General features: G+C 42.5%; 1 protein-coding gene across 4 annotated transcripts in view; it reads right to left on the reverse strand.

Moving 5' to 3' along the window:
* VCAN (versican) overlaps window positions 1-21,574 on the reverse strand; it is a 139,608-nt gene that overhangs the window by 105,109 nt on the left and 12,925 nt on the right. Inside the window, exon 1 of one of the 4 annotated variants that reach the window (XM_044266098.1) lies at window positions 5,740-6,339. The exons of the other annotated variants lie outside the window; for them this stretch is intronic. The gene's annotated coding sequence lies outside the window, so the exon portion shown is untranslated. Of the gene's footprint in view, window positions 1-5,739; window positions 6,340-21,574 lie in introns of those variants that run through there. 4 annotated transcript variants of the gene reach the window in all.

The following is a 21,574-nucleotide window of genomic DNA, read 5'->3' on the forward strand; positions in this document are numbered from 1 at the left end:
AACCCTTCTTTTCTACTGTATTTCCATGCCTATTTTAGTATATTTCTGGACTCTATCTCCTGTTCAGTGAAACTAGAAAATTCTTAAAGCAAAATGCTCCTATCTAACTCACTTTATAGACTCATAGGAAAGATGTGATTTAGGTAAGTGTTTTTATTGAGATTATTGAATTAGATCAATATCAGTCCCAAGGATACAATATTAACACCACTTGTTTGTATAGTTTTCCATTTGCCAAAGCTTTCCCACAGATATTCACCCTTTTGATGTGTATAACTGTATATGCATTTAATAGATTCTGACATCAAGCTTTTTGATTCCAAGTCTAGTGTGCCTTCCGCCACACCACAGGTAATAGCAACTCAGTAATTTAATAATAAAAAAAATATTGTTACATTATATATGTGTTTATTATAAGCTATGTGATCTCATTTTTATAGACATAAACAACTCTCAGAATTCTTAAAAGAATGAGGTAGGAAATATGTAGATAAAAAAATGAGATAAATTTAAACAGATGTGCATTCACACACTTTTATATTTCATAGATCTATCAGGAGGAGTTGCAGGAAACATAATATCCAAACACATTCAACAAAGTTACTTTGCACTGACCACTGAACTACAACCACCCTGGTACATTCAATGATAAGAACCTAGCAGTGTAAAAAAAAAAAACCAACCAAACAAAAACCCAAACACTGGAAAATACATATAAATAAAATATAAACACATAAATATATATTTATGAATAGGTGGTATGGGGGAGTGGGTGTAATTTACTAACTCTAGGCTACCAGAGGAAATAGGCAAAAACTCACTAATTGAAGCAGAGCTTGACCAAGATGTTTATCTTTAGAGCCACCTGGGTGGCTCAGTTGGTTAAGTGTCTGCTTTTGGCTCAGGTCATGATCCCAGGGTTCTGGGATGGAGTCCTGCATTCGGCTTCTTGCTTAGCAGGGAGTCTGCTTCTCCTTCTCCCTCAGTCTGCTACTCCCCCTGTGTGTGTGTGTACTCTCTCTCTCTGACAAACAAAAAGACATTTATCTCTACTTCCTCCTGTTCTTTTTTATTCTTTTTAAAAGATTTTATGTTTTTATTTGAGAGAGAGAGAAAGAGCAGGGGAAGGGAGAGAAGCAGACTCCTCACTTAGTGGAGAGCCCGATGTTGGGCTTGATCCCAGGACCCGAAATCATGACGTGAGCTGAAGGCAGCCGGTCAACCAACTGTGCACCCCGGCGCCCATCTACTTCCTCTTGTTCTGATTCCCAATCAGAGGGAGTACCAGCGTTGTGTTTTCTGGTAAAGTACAGACCTATGCAACAATCAGCATGTTTTCTCAGACTAGAGCAACTCACCCTCAACAATGAGTGTTTGTAAGTCCTAACTAGTTTCTCTAGGTGGGTGGTGAATAATCGCCTACTACAGTATAGTCACTGAGTCGTCTCAAGAGAACCCATGTATCTTGAGAAGTTGGGTCAGTCCTACTACAGTAGGAAAGAAAAGCTTGGTTGTATTACTATTGGAAGAGAGCTTTAGTGGATCTTTATGCTCTCAAAGGCTCTGATGCTCAATTAGTGAACATTCATCAACCACAAAGTACTTAACGCATAATAATAAGGTGAGGAAAGAAAGAACAAAGACTGTATTTTTAACATTAATCATATTCAGCCTTAAGTTAGCTTTTTAGGTCTTTTGCAAACAGAATTTACAAGCATGCCGACTCAGGTATCCTAGAATTTCAGACATTCTCCAGTTTGCAAGCACAGAGAAAAATTAGAGGAAACCTACACTTGTAAACATATAACTAACTCTAAGGGGATTCTTTTCAAACTTCACTTTTTAAAGAAGAAACAATTTAGGAGTAATTTTTAATTTATCTACTAGGAAAACAAAATAAAAGTTTGAATTCTGACATAAATCCTTAGATGGTCTTATTCTTATCCCTCTCCCCACCGCCCACGAGATTAAGGACTGTGGACTTCCTGCTGGAGGGAGTAATTGCTCAATCACTTTGGAATCCACTGGAACTCTTTGCTGTATTAGTTTGGACAGACATATACAATTGTGAAATCTTCCTTTCCTTTACTGAGAGATTGCACTAGAAGTCAGTCCCTGAGACCTTCTGCCTGATATGCTCTTATATCCAAGTTACATATTCTCAGGACTGGAAACAGATTTCATCTTAGAAAACTAGTTTTTTCTTCCATTGATGCCTTACCATTTTTACATTAGACTCACAACATCCTATTTCAGGACTTCACATGAATATTTTCATGATATGTTTTGCATAGTGGACAAGCAGTACTTAAAATAATCAAGGTCATAGCTTTTAGAAAGAGACAGAAAGAAAGGGAAAGCCTATCAGATAATCAGAATTTGAGATCTCAGAGATCCTTAAAACCCAGTTCTCTGAAGTAAAGCGAGGAAGCAGGAGGGTTTAAAATGCAGCTTTAAGTGACAGAGTCCAGACTGTGCAGCGATCCTCCAAGTCATTAGCTCCGTCACTTCATAAATGTGTACTGAGCTGCCACTGTGCGCCAGACCCGTGCTAAGGGTCCTAATGCACAGGGACCTGAGTTACACTCGCAGCCCCTTAATGTTGGCGCTCATTGGAAGTACATTAGCCCGGTCAAATGGCAATCGTTTGCCGTTCTAGACGCACTCTTTATGACAGTGTGGAGGTGACTACCCTGTGATTGATTAAAAACAAACCTTAAACTTGAACGTATTTGCAAAGTCAATGTATGAAACACAGAAAAAACTCGTATCATTTTTCTGTCAAAAAAACTTTGCTTGGAGTCAATCTTTACTTCCTCCCTGATGCGGGGCAAAACTCCTCCTACCACTTCCAAGAAGCAAGAAAAAAATTTTTTTTTTTCTTTTCAAATTGCTAGTGTTTAGCACCTTTTGGACAGAAGTCTGGAAGGCTCCCGCAGCAGCCCTCAGCCTGAGCGCAGAGGGCGCGACCGCAGAGCTTCCGCCAGTGAGCCCCGCCCAGTCTTTCCCCGCCCCGCCCCCGCCGATAGCGCGAGGCCCCGCCCCCACTGGCCTCGGGGCGGGGACCCCAGGCGCCGCGCCAGATTCTGACTGGGCGGACTGCCGGTTCCGCGGAGCGGTTGTCTCAGCGCCCGAGTCACACCCGTCTAGGGCCGGGAGCTAAAGCCCCAGCCCACGTGGCGGCGGCTGGAGAACTCCCGCACAGCGAGGAGCGCCCGGCGCGATTCCCATCTCCGCGCCTGCGGAGCGAGCGGGGGTCGGCCCGAAGACCCAGCCGCTTTAAAGGGCTCGTTTCTCCCCTACCCTTCCATCCTACCACGCCGCTTTAGTCAAGTTTGTTGTCACTTATTAAAATATATATTAAAAGCAAGACTCGAAATTCAGCCTCAAACTTCAAAACGTACCCTGCCTGTCCTCTGCTGGCTGTCGGCGTCCATCAGCCCCATCTCCGCTCCTTCCTAACTCCGACTTCCTCCCCTATACCTTTCTTTACCCTTCCCTTCTCTTCTTTTTCCTCCCGGCGCACTCCTTCCCCTAAATTTCCATATTTGATGTGTGTCTTGAAATGGATTAACTTTAAACTTTGGATTAGGGGTCTTTCTTTTGCCATATCCTGGGGCGGGCCCTAGTATCGGGCTCAAGTGGTCAAGGGCCTTAGTAAAGTTTCCAAAAGTAAAGCATTCTGTATTATATTTCTTTAAGTGATGCCCAAGATAGAACATCAAGCCTTCCAAAACTTGGATCCGCCCCTGGCCATGTGCCTTCCTCGACCAAGCCCAGAGCTCTGCGCACATCCGCGAGGACTCGCGAGCAGGCGCTTCTGCACTTTGCAAAGACAAAGTCTCCTTTCAGGGTCCTCCAAATCCCTAGATTTACGTCGCAGAGTCTGAAACAGAAAACTAACGACTAAAGGGTCTTCACCCTTGAATGTATAGCTGTAAGGTGGCTCTCTTCGTTTGGGGTGTGGGAGTGGTGGGGCTCGGTTTTCTCCACCTGTGCTGCATTTTTCCATCAGGGGGCGCCCACAGCCGCCACAAAACACCCTATTCCTAGACATCTGGGTTCTGCAAGCCCTAAGCACGCCTACTGGGGGCAGATCCGAGGGAGCTCACTGCCTCTCTCGCTCCTCCCTCCTAGCCTGCCTCCGCGGACCCGGGAGGCAGGGATTTCACACTAGCCATTCATTCGTCAGCCGTGGGGGAGGGGACGCAGGAGAGAGAGACACTGAGAAGAGGCTGGGAGAGGGGAAGGGAGGCACAGAAGATGGAGACAGAAAAGGGAGACACAAAGATGAGAAACGGGACACAGCGAGACTGTCTTTCAGTCTGTGGGTGTGCGCACGGTGGGACAGATCTCCAGACGTTGCGTAGGTTTCTCCCCCCTCCCGCAGCATCTCCCGGGGACAAGCAGGACTTGCTGGGGGCGCAGCTGGATCGGAAAGCAAATAGTTTAAGCTGTGACACTGTATTTCTAACCCGCTCTGCGAAGCCTAACACACAGACCGCTCCACGCCCAGTGACACAGACAGCATGCCGGGACAACCCTGTGGCCCCCAAATCCGCATGCCCTGGGGATGTCGCCCCGCAGCGCCCACACTTCTGTAGGGTGGTGGGTCGCTCCAGCCTAGGGCGTCCCCCAGCGCTCCCGACACACGCTCTCCCTGGCTGGGGGACTAGCCAGTAAAGTTGCTCAACTACAGCGAAGAGCTGGGAGGGGGTGGGGAGATGGAAGGAAAAGAAGGGGTTGTAGTCGGGGCGAAAAAGGCTGGTCCTAGAGGCCCCAGATTCGGGTCCCTGCGCCACCTTTGTCTGGAGAGCGCTCTGAGCGCTGGTTTGCTCGTTGAGACCAGAATGGAAGCCTCCACTTCGCTCTTCTGGGTGAGATAAAATTCTTGCACATCGCTGATGGTTCAAGGCAAGCTTTTCCCGCCCAGGCTCTTCCCAGACCGCCGCGGCACTCCAACAACCCCACCCCCATCCCCTGCTCCTTCCCGGCCGGCCCCTGTGCTCCGCTCGCAGGACAAAAGAACCCAGGGGCACCAGGGAGGGCCTTGACAGACCCCAAGTCTCCAAAGAGACGCAGCCGGGGGACCCCGCACATCCCCCGGCCGTACCTCTTTCCAGACTGCTTGCGGACAGAGAGGGTCACGTCCGCCCAGGTCCCGGGCTGCTGTGTCGCCGGATTGTCCTGTCAGGAGCTGCCCTGGAGCAGCATTCCAGGAACGCCGGGCACTGACCACACACCAGGGTCCCGGGAGCCAGGTGGCCCGCACCAAGGCGGCTTCGGGGACTTGCAAGTGGACAAGTCTCGGGAGTCCCCATTCAAACTTTTGCCTCGAGCAGGTTAACAAAAAAGCTCAAGGTGCCAGCGGTCCCTCCAGCTCTCCAGCACAAGACCCCAAGACTTTTCTAAGGGTTCTCTACAATTCTCTTCCCTCCCTTCCCCCAATTCCGTTAGTCCTTCTACCCCCACCCCATTCCGGGCTTCTTTTGTCTGGATCTTTTTCATCACCACGGTCCCTCGGTATTCCTCTCCCCAAACGTCCTTCTGAAAGTTACCTGCATTTTTAACGTGCATATATTTTCTTAACTTTGCCTTACAGCTAGATCTCTTTGCCTTAATTAAAGCCTTCTACCAATTACAATGTACTTCGCTTTTCTAAGCTCGCTCGTTTTTGTTGGTTTTTTCTTTTTCCTATTTTTTTTTTTTTTAAAGGGGGAACAAAAGAAACGTGATTACCTTGAAAGGCGGCTTATTGCAGTTTGGGGGGAAAAATCACCGCAGCGCTGCGCGAAAGGGCTCGGTGTTGCCGGGGCGGGTCACATAGGAAGCTCGGTGGCCTGGGGAAGGGTACGGAGGGTGCGGGACCGTGCTGAAGGATGCAGGAGGATGCGGGGCTGGCCGCAGATCCCGGTCCCAGCGCCTGTCCACAGCACCTAGTGTTCGCGGCTGTTGCTCCCGCCCGCCTGGAGTTCTTCCCCAGAAAGGCTCGGGGCAGCTCGCCTGCAAGTTCAAATGCGGGTTGTGACACCCATCATCATTATATCACTGTACCGTCAGCACCGAGGAGGAGACTCAGCGAGGAGGAGGAGGAGGAAGAGGAGGAGGGTTCATTCACAGGCTCCTGAAGCGCTCGGCAGCTTCAGCCACTCCTAAAAGCCAAGGCTTGGAAAGCAGGCAGAGGGGCGGAAAGGCAGCTCCCCGCGCCTGCGGTAGGGACCGCCTGCCTCCCTCCTCAGGCACTCCCACCTCTCGGCGTTTCTTCCTGACAAGAAGTACCAATCGGCTTGGGGACAGCAGCGCTCCCCATTCAGCGACTCACTAAGTAACATCGCGCTGTGCGCACGGAAACCACTGCCCTCCCACCCCTCCCCACCCCCACTTCCCCGCCCCCTGTGCTGCCAGTTCTGGGATTCGGGAAAGGAGCCCCCAGGCTCTTGTGGGGCAGGCCAACACTAGACGACTGAGCCCCCTCAGCTTTTGGGAGCGAATGAAACTGTAAAATCAGGAGAGAACTTGGTTACAGCTTGTTTATGCGGCCACAGAACCTGCCTGTCCCATCTGAGGGAAGTGTCAGGCTTGCGCCGCCTGCCAACCTGAAAGAGACACTGAGAAAAGGAGATCCTTCTAAGACCTTGAGAGAAAGTGTAAGAACTGTCTTACCCGGGAACTGCCCAAAGGGGAGCCCAACGTCATAGCGCAATTTGCAAAGACCCTGGTAATAAAGGCTTGAACAGGAAATTCCCCCAAGCAAATCCCCTGTTGGATTTAAACAGATTCTCTAACTCTGCCACAAACGTACAGAAGTCTAGATTTTGCTTTCTTCCTTCTTTCTTTCCCTCAGTTTTTCAAAGTGTCCCTTATGGTAGAATATTTAATAATTTTTCTGAGTAACAGAGACTCCTTGGATCTACCAATCCTCCTCTTTGTGGTCAGGAAATGGGACCACAGTCTTTCTTTTTTGTGATTTTTGTTTTCAGCCAGGCTGACCAACTATGTAAACAACATCAACACAAGGAAGAGTCCCCTGCATTGTGTTAACAAAAGGTTTCCTAAAGGACCTTAGAGAGCAAAGGGTCAATCAGTTAACACAAAGGATTTCTGCCTCTTAGAAAAGAGGGACTTTGTATTTTCCTTTTCTTTGAAGTCAAGTATGAGTTTATACAATGGGAACAAAATAAGTCCAAGGTGCACATCAGTTTCAACATGGGGGATAGTGGAGTGGATAGCAAATTTTTCTTTCTACACAAACATGGAAGTATCCTCATGGTTTTCCTCTCTGAAGTCTCTACTTAGAAAATTCTATCAAATACACAGTGATGATTAAAGAAAAAAGTCTAGTTCCGCTCTGAATTTCTTTGAGCAAGTTGGCCTTAGATTCATACTTTAAAACTTGTAGCAGCTTAGACTTCTGTGCACACACATTTATAATGTTTCTTTTCTAAGTTTCTTTCGCAAGTTGTATGCATTTTTCATGATGCTAGATTTTAAGTGGTAAACAGCTAGAAGTGTTGTTGGGAGAATTTCTGTCCTCAAAATGTGTGTTTTCCATTTCTTTTTACGCATTTATTTATCAGCTCACTACAGTGAGTAAGATAACTATTAATTGCAGGATTTGGGAATCAATTTTTTTTTGTTTGTTTTACAATGATTTGTTTATTCTTACTATTGTTATTATACCACCATTCTTAATATTGAAGTTCTATTTCATTAAATATTTAGAGTAACAGAGTCACATAATAGAATAAGATTTCAACCTTTATATTTAGCAGATGAGCAAACTAAAGCTCAGAAAGTGATTTTTCCTAAAGTCACACAATTAATAGCAGAGCTGTTACCAGAACACAACTCTTGACTCCAGGTCCAGTGGTCTTTCCAGCACTCCTCATAGTGACTTTATAATCAAGATCATGTCATTCAAAAAGGGAGAAAAATCCTTATTGAAATTTACACTCCAGGCATTAGGATAGACCTTTCTCTGAAATACCTCAAAGTATGTATTACTGTTCTCATTCTTAAATTTGAGTAAACCTAGTTGAATTCCAAAGAGTTTAAATGTCTCTCCTGTGGCCACTTTCTAAGTGGTACATCTGCCAATCCGAAAAGCTAATTATCTTTCCATTACACAGCTCTCCCTTCATAATACAGTTAAGTAAAGCATTTCTGTAAAGGAGACCTAAGGCAGAAGAAAGCAACTAATAGCAGATTAATACCCATTTTTAAGGAAATGTTAATATTTAATAGTCCCTGTAGATAATGCCAACTTTACATGATGAAACATGATGAAAAATAAGGGCCAGAGACTACTTACATCCTGAGATAGTTTCCTTTATCTTGCCAAATGCGTTTCTCTAGCCCTTTAATGTTTATAGTTCCTTATAATGTCCACGGACATGACAACTCTTGACAGAGCAGTTCTATAGGGCAAAGGCACTTTCTCAGGAAGAGTTCTCTTGTCAGAACACGGACAATTTTGAACAACTTTATACCGCATGCCTTTTCTTTGCTTTGGCTTGTAACATTATTTAGAAAATTAAACACTTCTGCAGGTTGTCCCATAACTAAAATGAAATGACATTCCCAATATCAGCTTGTTTTCTCTCAAGCAGATTTTCCTCTCTAGTTATCTATAATAGGAAATAAAAAGGAAAGAATAAAGGTACATTCAGAGCAGACTCTGCCTATGTATTATTTCTATCTAATTGTCCTTGAGGGTTTCTCCCTCTCTCTGTGTCTCCCTCCCTCTCTCTTTCTCCATTCTCTCACTCCCTCTCTCCCCGTCTCTTTATGAAGACAAAGTGAATGACAGAGCATTATTTCTGATTCTCTCATGTTTGAAAAATTATCACAAGTTTTTGAATGGGAAAATATATTTTTGTATCTTCTATAACCAAAACAACTTTGTCCATTACACTCAAGTCTGAATCAAACAGTAATTAAAATCTCATTCTATGCGTCCCCCTTTATGTAAACTCCATCGTCCCAGGTATCAATAAAGCAAGATCTTCATTCCTAGTGCTGGTGTCTACAAGAAACCAGAAGCCAGAAGCTGTGTGCCTTGCTTCGTTGACTTGATCTTGTCTTCAGGAACTTGGCAGGAGTAAGGGGCAGTCAGCCAATGACTGGACAAGAAAGGTGTAGCTGGCAGGTGGGTGTCCAGGGAATTTCATTATCTTCATCTGAACCTCCTTCTGAGCTTTAGGATCACATTTCAAGTCTTCGCCTTTTTTAGTGATCAGGTGAAGTATTCTTAGACGTGGTATCATCTTTTGCTGCCCTAAGGTTCCAGTCCCACCCACATTCAGAAAACAGGTTCGCATTTCAAGTCCCTGATCTGACTGATCCTAGGCACAATGAAGCAAATATCCTCTGTGGATGGTGAAAAAAACATGTCATTAAAAAAATGTACCTTTAACTAATTCCACAGTGCCTAGAAATAGGAAGCCAACTTCTAAAATTGCTTCATTGATTTTTTTTCTTCTTCTTTTTTTTTTTTTCTTTTCGTTTCTCTTCTTTTTCTTTTTTACATGTTAGGGAGAGATATTTTATCCAGCACTTTAAACCCTCTTTGTTTTCTAGGAAATGCAGAAATAATACGCGGTCTTTGTTGCCTTCCTTAAAAAATAAAGGAAACTCTACAAAAGGCAAAGTGAGGGTGACAATCTCATTATTCTTTATCCTGGCATATATAAATTACTCAGAGAAATTAAACACAGACAAATATCTTCGTAAAGCCATGAAAAAGTTGATTTTTCCAGAGTGAGACTTTGCTCCCCAACCCCCAAATCAGAATGTTACAGTAAAATGTTTCTTTCAATAAAAGTCTTTTTTTTTTTTTTTCTTCTTTGCTGTAAATGTCCTGTTCATGGTTGGGCAGATTATTCCAGAACTTAACTGGAAGACCATCTACATCACGACGGAACTATGCAAAGGAAAGCCAAGTTCCAACATGGAGTGATGGGAAAGGCTGGGCTACCCAGAGGAGATGACTTCATTAGGGAGAAGAGAGGTTCTCTGAGTCGGTCCACACGGCAGCCAAATGGCTCAGCACATCTGCACCCGCCCCCAGGAAAGCTGTCTGGAGCAGAGTATCAAAAATGCCATCGTTTTTATAAAGAGAAAGTTCAAGCCATAAATGAAGCAGTTCAACTGAATTGCACCGAGACAGTGTCGACCTTACTCTCCTCCTCAGTCACTTTCTCAAACTCTTTTCTTCCCCTCCCACAGCCCGAGAAATATAGGTCACTTTTTACAAAGCATTTGTCTCACTGAACCAAGATGAACTGAAGGATTTGGTTTCTGAACACAAGGAAGTGGTAGAGATCTTACCATCTTTGCGGTAGGGCAGAGAAAAATGCAGAGGTTTTCTTAAGAGGCAAAACTTTTGCACTTACTATTTATTTTCAGCAAGTACCAGCTTCCATGTATTTAATCAGAGTACAATGGGACCCAGAGACAAGAAATTTGATGAAAGCACTATGGATGGCACCAAAAACCACCCCAGCATCATTAATGTCTTGGGTGAGCAAAGGTGCGAAGCAAGACAGCAAACAAAGGAAGTTCTACATAGTGAGAACTTCAGTATAACTATCAGAACAAGACACAGAAGTAACAGGCAGGCATTCCATTTTAGTTTTTTCAGCAAAAAGAACTCCAGGACAAGTTGAACGCCAGGGACTTTAGGCTTTTGTCAAAAAATATCCCATTTTAACCCTGCAATTCAAAGGACATCAAATATTTGCGATAGCTCATCAAGAAAAAAGAAGAGAAGAATATCTATAAGACTCAGCAAATACTTATCACAAACAGACTGCCCTCAATTTCATTTCTATTCTCTTTGTTCAACCCTGCAAGCATTTACTGAGCACTGTTAATGTGTACTGTTTTAGACCTCAGGCATTCAAGCATTATTCAAAAGTTAAGAATTGCTCCTCAGTCTAAAGAAGTTTATAGTCTCTATAGAAAAAATAACTTATTGGAGTGGCCAAGGTTATTATTTGACTATCATTATGTTGACTATCATTAGGTTATCATTATGACTAATGAATTTAAAGGGAAAAAAAGCATTTGTGTGTGTGTGTGTGTGTGTCCATTGGCTGGTCTAACCAGCCATCTTTTAAGAACATGTCACTGATTACAAACAGATCAGGGAAGAATGACAGCTCAACAAATCTCCTTTACTGGAAAATCACTTGCATGCATAGTCTACTGACATTGAGTCCAGGCATTAATCTTGCTGTGCATGAAGAAATTGTGTTTCTAGTTTTTTCCACAATAAAAATAGTTCATTATATGTCATGAACTCAGGCCTTCTGAAGTTGATAAATCAAACTGAAGTTGAAAGTGGAAGGAAACCATTAAATGTCATCCTAACAGAAAAGAAGGTCAGGGAAATTGATCACTCCAAGGACACTGGGGTCTCTGGCTGATGGACATGGGCATCAAAATAGAGGCATTAGAAAATGAGAGAAAAGAATAGGCACTAAAAAGTCTTCTTAGTCATCACAAAGCTGAAATAATTTGATTTTAAATATTGTATTGAATTCACAATCTCCCCTCAAAAATGCCGTTGACTATGTGTTATAGCCCTTCCCATCCCCATTTCTGCAACTCTCTTGGGAACTTTTGTTTCCTTCTCTTTGGTCATAGCTACCTGTGACTGCCTCCTCCCCCCATATCATTTCACGCAGTATCTCTCTCCAGCTTTATTGAGATATAAATCACATATAACATTATGTAAGTTGAAGGTGTACAATGTGATGACTTGATACATGTAGATATTGTGAAATCTTAAACCCAGTAAGGTTGGTTAACACATCTTTTACCTCTATAATTATCATTTTGTTGCTGTTGTTTCAGTGAGAACACTACAGCTCTATTCCCACAGTGACTTTCAAGTATACAATACAGTATTGTTAACTATAGTCACTGTGCTGTGCATTAGGTCTCCAGAACTTACTCATTTTATAATTAAAAGTTTGTAGTCTTTGGCCAACATCTCTCCATTCCCCCTGGACCACCATTTTACTCTCAACATGATGAAAGCCTGGCCATGTATGACAAACCCACAGCTAACATCACATTCCATGGTGAATGGTAGAAAGCTTTTTCTCTAATATCAGGTGTCCACTCTTCCCACTCTTATTCAATGCGGTACTGGATATCCTATCCAGAGCAATTAGTCAAGAAAAAGAAATTAAAAGGCATCCAAATCAGAAAGGGAGAAGAAAAAGAGTCCCTGTCTGTGGATGACATGATCTTATATATAGAAAATCCTAAATATTTCACCAAGAAACTTTCAGACCTAATAAAGGAATACCGTAAAGTTTCAGTAAAAATCAACATACAAAAATCAGTTGCATATTTGTATTATATAGTAACAACCATCTGAAAAGGAAATAAAACAATCCCATGTAACAGTAGCATCAAAAACAATAAAATACTTAGGTATAAATTTAACCAAGGAAGTTAAAGAACTATATGCTGAAAACTATAAGACATTGAGGAAAAAAAGTTGAAGATGACACAAATAAATGGGAAGATATCCCGGAAAAGTTAATATTTTGAAAATGTCCCTAATACCCAAAGCTATTTATAGATTCCATGTAATCCCTATCAAAATTCCAATGAAATGTGGATGAGAAATTTTCCCAAAAAATTTAAAAGGAGAAATAAAAAAGCATGCTATCTATCTTAGTTTGGGTTCCCCCAGAGGCAAGCCCGAGACCAGGATTCAAATGCAAGCAATTCATTTAGGAAGCAAGACCAAGAAACATCAGTAGAGAAGAAGGCAGGAGACAAGGAAGGGAAGGAGGCTAGTGGAGAATGCATTTCAAGCAGGCTGTCACTATAGGTAACTGGAGCTCGTTCCCACTGGCGGCTGCTGAGAAAGAGTAGAGAAGGTGCACCACAGAGGTTTCCCTTCTGGATTATTTACAGGTTGAGGGCTTTTCTAAGGTTTGTTAATCTTCTGCCCCTTGGGTATATGTGCCTGCAGACTGGGCTGTGGTGGCCAGAGAAGACTTCCCAGGCTAAAAGATCCAGGGGTTGTGATGGGAAACTGGGCCAGCCTGCAGGAAATGATAAGGTGAGGGGATGCCAGGTGGGATACCAATCACATATGCTATAATTCTCAAAACTCTAATCACCACTTGACTGGCTAGAAAGGCAGGACTGGCAGCAACAGGTTTCCTGCTTTGGTTCAGGGCAAGATGAGGCTACAGGTTTTAAGGTATCAAGGAGGAGTGTGAATCCAGCCATGGCTCCTTCTGAGGAGGCCATGCTCCCCCCATGCCGGGATCATATCAAGGCTACTTTGTCACACAAGAGCTGCCTCATTAGCAGGATCCCTAGTCTAAATCTCAGTGCCTCTTCTTCCTCTGACAGATCTAGTTCATAAATTCACCTCATGTGGAGTTCCTCTTACTTTCCACATGTCATCACTGACAGAAGCTGTGTGAGAATAGGGCCTTTTTGTGTCCGGTTCACATTCTCACACAGTTCCTTAGCACAGTGCCTGGCCCACAGGAGGTGATCGATAGATATGTTAATAGATGTAGAATGAATATATTTGTTGATTATGTTTTATGTCCTAAAGACTATCATTAATGAATAGAAATGGAAACAGGAATAACTCATACTCTCTGTCTCAAGAAACAGTGAAAACTCAAATGCTTCTACAAAGGCCATGAGGACACCACTAAAGAGTGAAGTAGGCAGAGAAGTAAATGAGAGAGAACAGTAAGAAGTTTGGAAGCAAGAAAGCCTAGTCATTCGGAACGTGGGACAGTTGGTCCAGTGCTTCCTGTTCTTAAAACATTCAACAGGCCCTGCAAAATGGTCTGAGGACTGATTCTCATCGGAAGGATCCTAAGATTCCAACCATAAGTTTATACAATCCAAGGGAAGGCTGGTGGGAATCTAGTGGAGGGTAAGACTCATTTTACTCCCTTTGTCTATGCTCTCCTTTTCTTCTTTTGCTTACCCTACCCATACCCACAACAGTAAACACTCTTATGAATTCCCAAGAGGCCTGTATGCTATACAGAGGCTTAGGAAGGGGAGAAAGCAATGGCAGGGAGATTTCAAGGAAAAAAGGGGACCAATACACAAGGATTTCTGAAGAATCAAGGAAGGCTTAAACCAAAATGTAGCAGGCAGGGAAGATGCTGCCTCCCTACCCAGCTACCTCTCTTGGGAACACCTATCCTTACTATGTTCGACCAGTGCCCATGACTCCACCTGAGCTCCTGTTCTAGGGGCCAAGAAGTCCCTTTTCCCCTTGTAGTTGAGGGATCCAAATACCCAGCCCCCCAAGTGGTAATAATGCATCTTCCTAAGTGGGTCTTAACCAAGAACATGGTTAATCTGCACTCTTCAATGTACATTCTTGACTTTTTATCTTTGAGGTGATGTATAGTGAGGACGAAAAGCACGATTTTACACTATTCATAAATATAGCCCGTGAAGCTATAAACAAAATAGGAAAGAAGACCTCCTGTGACAAAGACATGTGCATTTTGGAGGGGGAAGAAGTGGGGAAGCAGATATCAAGAGAGTGAGGAAGAAGAGGGAATCTGGATTATAACTGGGAATGATTTCCTAAAGTGACCCAGTGATGCCTAACAGTTACGGCAGGTCCCGATGGGAATTGGAAGAAGCTGAGGGAGGGCAGTGTTAACCTGGGAACAGACGGAGAGCTAATGCCTACGAAACAGTGGGAATGGGGGTAGTAAAAAGCAAAGGTGAATGAAAAATTCGGTTGCCTGAAAGCAAGCTATTTGGTAGCTTCCAGGTTAAAAAATGACCACCGAATATTATTGTTTTTCTTCCCAATCACTGTCTGAAGTGCTGTGTTAAATGTTCCCTTCCCATTAAGAGTAAAGTTCCATAACTCTCTGTACACTTTTCAGTAACATATGCTTATTTTTACATAGTTGAAAATACGAATCTCATAGACTAATTAAGGTTCTCCTTCCACCAAAGCTTCTCTACCTGTGGCTCAAGCGATATGAAACCAGGGAAGAAGGGTGTCTATGTTTTCACTCTTCCTAACCCTCCCCGACTCTGGCATGGGGCAGGGCCAGGCGGGCTACTCGGGGACCTCTGTACTTGCTCTCTTCTAGGCTTCAGCATTCCTGCTACAAAGATGCAGAAGTGAGGGGGAAGGAAAGGGACAAGACCCTCTTCTTTATGGGCTGCTGTTAGAATACTTTTGGGGATAATTAAAGCTTCCTGGACAACAGCGACTGGCAGCTGATGCCCTCCATGGGTCAGGTGTCCCAATGCTGCCCACCTAGAAGTCAAGTGTGCGCTTTCCAGGAGTCTTTAAAGGACATCCTGCAGTGCAATCTCCTGCCCTAGGGGGTGCACTTGTGCTTCTCTCACCCTCAACTCAGCCTCAATTGATACGCCCCACACCCCCTGCTGTTGTTTCCCAAGTCTGACAGCTGACCCTTGGGACACCAGTGAGGCAGCTCTAGTGCAGCTACTTCCTGTCTATCACTTAGCTCATTAAGAAAAAGACCCAAATTCTGGTCTTCGCCAGACCAAATAGTGGGAGTGCAGGCTCCCTGTGCCCTCTCTCCTTCCAATCACTTCCCACCAAATACCTTCACTCCTGTATGGTAGGTACAAGGATGAACCACAAAGTCCCCTTCTGAGTACATACACTGAGCTCCACTTCTTAGAAACATCCTCAAGTTCTGTGACTTATCTTGGAGTCTCCCCTTCACCTCTCCTTTGAGAAGAAGAGAGAAAATGGATAGTAATCACCACAAAAAAAAAAAAAAACCTGGCATATAGTTTGGGGGATGGTAGCACAGGAGATATTGATGAGGAGTAAAGCAGGTTGTCAGGTTGTCTAGAAATGCAGCAAGATGTATCTTGCTGGTGAAAACAGATTTGTCCAGCAAGAAAGATATTACAAAAACCTTTCCTCTAGTCTCCTCTGTCATAACCCCTTGACTTTCTATCTGTGTCTTTATGGAACTGTAGGTGTGCATGTAATTCATATTGTAGACCTTCATGTCTCATTTGAATGAAAAGTCTCTAGGCATTCCCGTGATATGGCAATTCCATACCAAATTCCAGGATTTCCTCTGATTCATAGCATTTTGGTAACTCCATGCAGGGAGAAGAGATCTGGCTATGGTTCAGCAGTAAGGGCAGAGAAACACTGTCAAGCCTTGGAAAGTTCTAAATAGGAAGGTCAGGGGTTTGATATAGGGAAGCAACGGGAAGGAAGTAGTAATCTGAGCACAGACTTCAGCAAGGTAAACAGGTTCCCGACATGTCTGGCAGTTCTTGATCTGGTTTCAGATGGAGGAATTTAATAAGCTTTAAGGTCTTAAAACCTGAGTGACAAACAGAATACAAAACAGTGGCAGAGTGGAAAGTCTTGTAGAACTGAAGTCATAGGAGGGGGGAACAAATCTCAGCTCGACTACTTACCAGTTTCATGAATTTGAGCAAGCCCACCAACCTGTTTCCTCACTGGCAAAATGGTGGTAACAATACCTACACAATAGAGTTAACAAGATTTGACCCACCTAACAAATTGGCCAGGGCCACTGTGCATTGCTGTTCAATCTTTGCACTATATAAGTGTCCAGCCAAGCAAATGAGCAGGGGCTAAAACAGCATCCAAGCTCTGCTAGTTACACCATTGACCCAGCAAAGGTCTATAATCGACAGGAGCAAGGGGCAGATTTTCTTCCACTTCTGACACAACCTGCCAAGACTTTTACCAAGGGACTCTATTTTCCCACAGCTGGCCCCTCTTTGTAATTTTCATAATGCCTGCAAACTTGGGGCTAGCCATTAGACGAACAAATAAATGGAAGGTGGTGTCTTGTTACTGGGGCATGGCTTCGGCTAATCTTCCTACGGAAGACTGCTCTCAATCAATTCACAAGAGCCAGCTCCAAGTGAATGCACTGGTTCAAGTCAAGGACCATCTACAACTAGATCAGTATTTTTCAATGTATATTTTGTGCCACTATAGAAAACAATCTGTATTTTACAGTTCTGACACCAACGTTAAAAGCAATAGAAGAAAAATTTTTAAAATGGGACTTCATCACAACTGAAAACGTGCACGGTGTCAAAGCATACCCTCAAGAAATGGGTGGCTCAGTTGGTTAAGCAGCTGCCTTCGGCTCGGGTCATGATCCCAGCGTCCTGGGATCGAGTCCCACATCGGGCTCCTTGCTCAGCAGGGAGCCTGCTTCTCCCTCTGCCTCTGCCTGCCTTTCTGTCTGCCTGTGCTCGCGTTCTCTCCCTCTCTCTCTCTGATAAATAAATAAAATCTTTAAAAAAAAAAAAAAGAAAGTGAAAAGACAACGCACAAAATAGGACACAATTTTTGCAAATCACAGATCTGGGAAGGAACTTTTATCTAGAAGAGATGAGGAAATTTTACAACTCAATAATAAAAAGGCAACCTATTTTTTTAAAAATGGTCAAAGTTTGTGAATGGACCTTTCTCCAAAGAAGATTAACAAATAACCAGTAAACTAATGAAAGATGCTCAATACCATTAGCTATCTGGAAAACACAATTCAAAACCATAATGAGATTCTACTTCATAGCCACTAGAGAGCTAGAATCAAAATGTCAGATTATAACAAGTGTTGTTGAGAACATGCAGAATTTAGAGCCCTGCTCACTGTTGGTGGGAGTGCAAGATGGTAATGCTACTTTGGAAAGTGGTCTGGTAGTTTCTTCAGAAGTTACTCATTTGTCCTAGCAATTGCACTCCTAGGTATATATCTGAGAGAAACGAAAACAGATGCCAACAAAAAATTTGCTTACAAATGTTCATAGTAGCATTGTTCCAAGAATGGGAACAACCTATATGTCTATCAACTGATGAATGAATAAATAAAATGTGGTATATCCATATAAGGGAATATTATTCAGCAATTATAAAGAGTGAAGAACTGAGACATGCTATAAATTGATGAACCTTGAAAACATTATGCTAGGGGGACAAAAGCCAGACACAGAAGACCACATATTATAGGGTTCCACTCATATGAAATGTCCAGAAGGCGAACCTATAGAGACAGACAGTAGATTAATAGGACTACCTCGGGCTGAGCAGTATGGGGAAATGGGATTGACTGTTAGTGGGTGTGGTGTTTCTTTTTGTGGTCATGAAAATGCTCTGGATTATGTCAGTGCTGATAGATGCAGAACTCTGTAAATATAATGAAAGGCATTTATTTGTACATTTTAAATGTGAATTGTGTGTTATACAAATTATATTTCGAAGGTATGTAAAGGTATCTTTTTAAAAATCTTACTTGTGGCGCTCGTAAAAATGCAGGAGTCTAAGCCCTTCTCCAGACTTCCTAAATTAGAATATCTGTGAGTGAAACCCAGAAATGTGTAATATAAACAAGTACACTGAATCATTCTTTTATGCCATAAGTTTGTCAACTACACGACCAGTTTGTCATAAGAAGTAATTGTATTATATTTTTTGTTAAAGCATTTGCTGGGAGATTTTTCCTTGTAATAAGTGTGGCATTTGAAGTCCAACAGTTGACAAATAGTTTGGATAAAAACAAACAAACGAAAACCTTTTTTTCCCATGTGAGCAGTTAAAGGCAACAAATTGGAAGAGTCTATCTTTCTACTTTTCTCACTCATGTCCTCAATGATAAAAGTTAAAGGTAGTAAAAAAAAAAAAAAGAGGAAGAAAAAGATAACAAGTAAAATTTCAGTAATTCATGGTAAAAATTTCCATCATCATCACATCAACCAAAATAAAGACAAGACAACCCTGGAAAGTTTCTAAAGCTTAGGCGATCCAGTTTCTACTTTCCCCTTCACCACCAACCACTGGGACGAGATTTCATCCTTCCCATTTCCAACTCTGGCCATTCCTTGTACAGTGTTTACTAAATCAGAATAAAAGTTTAAGGTGAAAGTTGTTAATGTGGACTGTATGACACCATGTTAAAAATTTAAAATTTTCCTATTAAAGATTTTTTTTACTCTTGGATTGCATATCTTCCCTTCTATTTCTACAGAATGTTAGTATTTTCAAAGTTACAAAGTTAGTATTCACTAGTCACTTAATGTTTGAACAATCCCTGTGTAGTGTAGTGTATGTGGAAGATAATAAGAGGTGTAATGGCAGAGATATCTAGTTGTTCGCTAAATTGAAAATGTACCCTGAATTTGTTTTTATTAGATTTGGTAAGACACCAATATCATCATGAAGGAAGAAGTATGCACACATAGATCTCTAGAAATAAGACACATTGCATGCCACACAGTGTCATATGGAGAAGGACCAGGGATGGTCAGGAGTCAGATAAGGGGTGAAAGCAGAGCATGGCCCAGAGCCTTTATTATTAGTTTTATTTTATTTATTATTTAGTGTGTGGTAAGTAATAGGTAAGAAAGGGTAGGTACACTGAGTAACTTTAGGGTTGGACAGTTGGAATAGTTTTGGCAGGCTCTGGGCTAGTGAGATGGTCCGTAGTGGTCTAGTACCTGGCCTTGGGGAGATACAGGGTTGGTATTGGCTTGATGTGTGTTTGATGATAAAGGGGTTGGTTGGGGTTGTAGGCTCTGGATTGGTTGGTTTATATCTGGAAGGCATACTCCCAGGAGAATTGTTTACCATCTCCAGGAATTAGCTAGCTCTAGGAGGGGCAGTCTCTCCATGAGGAAGGCTCCAAATGCCAGTGCATCAAGAAATAAGAAAATAAGTAAATACAGTCAATATATTCCCCCTAACTAATTGCTCAACAGGTCACACCTCTTTCATAGCTTCCTTGGATCATCACTACCGGGAAAATGGCAACACTTCCCAGCTTCTCTTGCAGCCAGTAAGGACCATATAACTGAATTTTGGCTAATAGGACAGGAGAGGAAATGATGTGAGCAACTTCTATGATATGTCATTCAAGGAAGGCAACATGGTCCCTCTTCCTCGCTTCCTTCATTCTGCTGCCTAAAATGCTGCGTAAAACCCAGTTCAATTTCTTGATTATGTGTACAAAGACCACAGCCTAGGGAAGGCAAAAGGGCAAGAGAGGAGGAGCCTGGGTCCTTGGCCCTGTGAATTTGCCATACCAGTGTTGATGGAGCTTATATTAATTAATCAGATTGTCCCATGAGAGAGAAATAAACTTGCAGCTCGCCAAGTCCCTCTAATTCTGAGCCTCCGTTAGAAAGATTAAACCTATATTGTAATGGACAGAGGTGAGCTACTGTGTATAGTTGTGCAAGCATCTTTCCCACCGCACAGTGTACAGCCTCTGTTCTGTACACGGCAGCCATGAGTACAGTCCCATTGCTTAGACGAGGAAAGAAAGTCTCATGGAGGTTAGGCCATACCTTTAGCAAATCCTAGACCCAAAGCTCTGCAAGGATTATAGAACCTAAAAGGATAATATGCCAGCTTCACTATAAAATCAAATACAGTAATATATCAATGTTCTTAGGCAAAAGATAAAAATATGATAGGCATCAGAATTCAATATTTATTACTTTAGAAATGAAAGTAGGAATTTTAAACAAAAATAGACTTGGAGACAATTCTCCTGCTGAATGTTGTTCAACATGCTCAGAGGAAGAGGATATGTCTTTAAATTCAGTAGTGAACGTGACAGGCTGTGCATGGGGCCAGTTATAATGCCCGTATGTGTGGGTCTATCATTTGCATGCATTAAGATGGAAATTGAGCATCCATATTTTACTCACATGAGCCAGTGAAGTGATTGCACTTCCCAAGATCCCTTTGTACAGTAATTACTTGATTTCTGAATCAAATGTGTGGTTTAAAGATGGAAATAGGTACACAGTAACTCCATTTGGGAGGTCCAGTTTTGACATAAATGACTAGAGACTTCTTTAGTGAAAGAAAGATTAGATAAAGGATTCAAATTTAGTTTACTTTAAACATTCGATATCTGGGGATTCATTTATTTGAAGGGTCCAATTTGATTTTCTGCACTTAAAGCTGCACATTAATTGGGAGATATAGTTAAGTGATGATTGAAATAATTAATTTGTAATAAGAAAACAACTGCAAAGTATCATTTTATCATTAGGATATATCATATCCGTTCTGTAGCTTTCTGAAAAAGTGTCAACATTTTATATTTGAATGACTCGTAAAAAGGTCCTGCAATTATCTGCCAGTTGTTCTAAAACATACATGCCTAATACTAGCAATTGCAAAACTGAATTTTGCCTCCAGAGTCCTAAGAGATACTTTCCTACAGACACTCTGGGATTTATAGTTTAATATTCACAAAAGTTTTCTGCTTTCTTGAAAAGTCACTTCTTTCCCGTTTGTCCATTTCCATAGGAAATGGAATAGTCTTAAAAGCAAGCCATCTTTACTCAAGCAGAAGTTTTCCTACCCATACCTAGTGCTGTATTACTATAAACAAAACATTATTATATCTACTATATCCCAAGTTGTAATGAGTGCTTTCAACTACTCTTGTATTGCTTGAAAATTAGCTTTGTGTTAGCAAGTCTGAGAGATGGTCTCCGGTTGTTCCAGAGAGCCAGAAGGAAAGCAGGAGGACTTGTGGCCTGAGGT

Source organism: Neovison vison, chromosome 1 (assembly GCF_020171115.1).
Source record: "Neovison vison isolate M4711 chromosome 1, ASM_NN_V1, whole genome shotgun sequence".
Classification (NCBI taxonomy): domain Eukaryota; kingdom Metazoa; phylum Chordata; class Mammalia; order Carnivora; family Mustelidae; genus Neogale; species Neogale vison.